We start from the raw sequence: 3,737 nt of genomic DNA, 5'->3' as shown, positions 1-3,737 counted from the left end.
AGTAGGCGCCATCATGACCTAAGAAATTGGGTCGTGACAAATTAGTATTAGAGCTAGGTTTCACCGGTTTATTAGTACAAGAGCTAAGTGTTAGTAGATTCTGGATCGATGCAGAGATGTCCGTAACATATCTTCTGGATTCTATAGGGACATTTTAGAAAATTCACTTCTTGACTTCTTATCGTGTGTTCGCATTTCTATGAAGCTCTAACATATCCTTTGACTCTATTCTATCCTAATGAATGATGCAAGATGGGCGGTGATAATGACAGGTGCAGTTGATTTTTTTTTCTAGTAGGGGTCGCGCGAATGCTGGCTCCCTCTACCACAAATTATGATGTAGGTTCGACACTTGGGTTGACCTTAGGTGGGCACCCTCCAAAGTGCAATGGAGGTTACCAACCTAGGCCATGGGTCTTATTGATCGCCCATTAACCTCGTCTAGGTTAGGTACGGATGAAACTGTAGCATTGACAAGTAATTTTTGCCCTCCATAACTAAGTTTAATCCTGAGTTTCTTTGATTTTAAATAAAATTATAATATTTATTTCTTATGAATAAAAAGCTTTTCAAAATTTTTATCTGGGTAATTTTTCCATTTTAGATAAAGATTATATGTTATCGTATTTAATTATAAGAAATTATATAATATGGTTACTTAAATATTTAGTTTATTGAATATTGGATTTTAATCATAGTTTATATTAAAAATGAATTCAAATAATCGAAATCTTGATTTATATATAATTTAGTCCAAAAAAATAATTTATTTGGAGAAAACATTTATTTTATTTTATTGAATCAAGAAGCTCGGGGTTGAATGAGGTACTAATTCATTTCAATTTTTGATTTAATATAGGCAACCTATTAGATCCTGACCATAACTGAAATCAAATTGGCCACAATTGCGATGCAATTGGCCAATTGATTTTCAATTTGACCAAAACAAAAATAGAATTGGCAAATCCCCAATACCCAAAATTAAACCAACTTCAGCCCACAAATTCCCTACTTCCTAGGCCCAACAAAACAATAACAACAATTTCATCTAGCCCAATCCCGTGTTTCAACAGCCCCCCATTCCTTTTTAACATTCTAACCCAACCCAATAACAATTAATCCAATGGCAGACCCAAAATCAACCTATGACCTGACCCATTTTACTCTTCTTTAATAGCCATCAGCAAAGCACTGCACAATGGAAAACCAAAAACACCAAAACCCAACAACAATCATATCATCAACAACCAATCGAAATATTACCAATTCCAACTTGAGTCCGGCGAAAAAAACCAAATTCGACCAACATTGATGACCCAATACAGCAATAGTGTCCATCAACCCGGAACAACTACCCCTTCAAATTTGATCCATATCCAGCATAACTTCAACGAAGCTTCTAGAAATGGGATAAGCTCGTACGTATGAATTCGTATGATTTGGCTGCCCCAAACATTATCTTATCCCTTTGATTTGAAATTTCCTTTAAAATTTCCCAAAACTACCCCTAAAGAGAAAAATCCCACATCAATGGGAGCTCAAATTGGTTTCCCACTTTGTTTTCTATAAATAGCTTGTTCTTGAGCTAAATTGGCCAAGTCTTGAAGGTATAAAACTTTTGAGCAAAAATTCTTTTTAGTAACAAAATTTATTGTGAGAGGTCTACAAGTTCTCGGAGTCGCAGAAGTTTTCCAGTGAAGGCGAAGGGATTCCGATGAAGCTCGAGTTTTATTTTGCTGCCCCGAAACTGATAATATTTCATTTATTTTATTTTGGGTATCTTTTTATCATCATTCTTAGCGTATTAGTCTTATGTTGTTGTAGTTGTTAATGCTAGAAATGTTGGGATGCTCGCTGTTAGAGGCTTTGAAAGCCATAGGTTGTAGTGATATTTGATTTTGTGTAGTAATAGCCTTTTCTCGACTATTTTACTCATGTTCTTGTCTCTATCTAGGCAACGAAATATGCTAGTCCGTATCTTAATGTCTTTAATGGATGGTTGTTTTTTTCTACAATTCGGATTCCTCAGTTTATGCGTATGACTGACGTGGTATTCAAGTACTATCATATCACTTTTGCCAAATATTGAGGCTTTCGGGAATGGTTTTCACTATAGAAGACCTCGTTCGTCCTTCAACATGCCGATGTTTTCTTTTTTTTCTCTCTAAATCAGTAACTTTTTTTGTCAGAATTTTTCTGTATATAAAAATATGTGAATTAGTGCTTACGTTTCAGCTGTCTTAATTTGTCTTTGATGGCTATGTTCCAAAGCAATGAACCCAATAAGGGGAAACAATTTAGCCGTGTGGATCAACTCTGCTATTTCATTCTCTTGATGCTTTTGTTTAGGTTAATGTAGAATTTTACTTGATTGCACCATCTTAAACGATAAATTATGGGTTCTGTTCTGTTCTCTTTCCTCACTGTACCTATTCTGCCTATAGGATTCTCTGTGATGTTTCAGTTTGTAAGAAGCTGCTTTGACTGCTTTATTTCTTTTTGTGCATAGCAGAATAGTCCTTTCCCTTTCCCCGACTCACAATGTCAAGGAAAATAGAAGGGTTAGTTCACAGGTAGAGAAGGTCTCAACCCATGATTCCTCCCTGACCCTCTTGACCAAAAATCCTTATGGATTTGTCCAGGAGAGGATAAGAATGACATTTCTTAAGGGATATTGTTTAGGTTGCTCTTTTGAATTATAATTTCCCTTCCACTCTTAAAAATAGATGTATTCTTTATTTCTTTTGTGCAATGGATTAAGTCAAAGCTTTCTCGATTCCTAAGCAAATGGAGAAGGGTAGGACGAATAAAGTGAGTTGGAAACAATGAGTTCTCCTGTATGATTTTTCTCTTAGGATTATGCGTGCTGTTGCTTAGGGCTATTTTCCTATTCATTTATCACACACTTACTCACCTGAATATGTTCATAAATACATCATGAAAAAGAAAAAAAAGAAATTTTTACTCTTTAGGTGGATTTGATATTCAACCTTTCTGGTGTGAATTTTTATATTTTTCTTCGATATGGATGATTTGAGTTATCTAAATATGCCTTTCATTATCATATAATTAACTTATTTGTGTTTGAAGACAGTGACAAGTTTGGTCCTGAAATATCTTTTTATATGAAGTTAAGATTCCCTCTAAAAGATGTTTGACTTTAATTTTTCCGAGAGGATATGATAATTGACTTTAATTTCCTGAGTTTTCTTTGAAACATCATATTTTTGTAAGAAATTTAAATAATCTTCTTGTTTAAGAATCAGTAGTATTACCTTCTTTAATATTATTAGATTCTAATCCTTACCTTTCCTTTACATGTACCATCTGCTTTGAGTCCCAAACGGGCTCAATTTCTTCTCGCATTTTCCCTTGGGCTATCAGGCCCATTATCTCTATAAGGCTAGCCTTGAATGTAAGGTCCAAAGTCAAATATGTGGCGTACCATTGAAACAAAATGGAAGAAGAGATTGGGTCAAAACCTGTTGACAAAAATCACTAGATTTGTTTTTTTATTTTTTTATTTCTTTATTTATTTAGATATTTATTTATCCATTCATTCATTTGGGGCCTCAAAGCCAAAGTGGTAAACTAATACAAGTGAAACAGATTATGGGCTAAAAGGGCTAAAAATATAGTTTAGGACAGGTTATGGGCCAAATCCCAAGATCTAGATTAGGACAAGTGAAGATGGGCCGAAAACCCAATTAGATTAGGACAAGGTGGATGGATTTTGG

The 3,737-nt window shown here is 34.5% G+C and overlaps 1 non-coding gene across 1 annotated transcript; it reads right to left on the bottom strand.

The window, feature by feature from the left end:
- Window positions 1-294: 294 nt before the first annotated feature.
- On the bottom strand, window positions 295-453 carry LOC124898341. Its single transcript, XR_007055313.1, has one exon. It is a non-coding gene; the product is annotated as a U1 spliceosomal RNA (small nuclear RNA).
- Between the last annotated feature and the right edge of the window lie 3,284 nt (window positions 454-3,737).

This window comes from Capsicum annuum, chromosome 4 (genome assembly GCF_002878395.1).
Source record: "Capsicum annuum cultivar UCD-10X-F1 chromosome 4, UCD10Xv1.1, whole genome shotgun sequence".
NCBI classification, from domain to species: Eukaryota; Viridiplantae; Streptophyta; class Magnoliopsida; order Solanales; family Solanaceae; genus Capsicum; species Capsicum annuum.
This window is presented reverse-complemented; position numbering and strand designations above follow the sequence as displayed.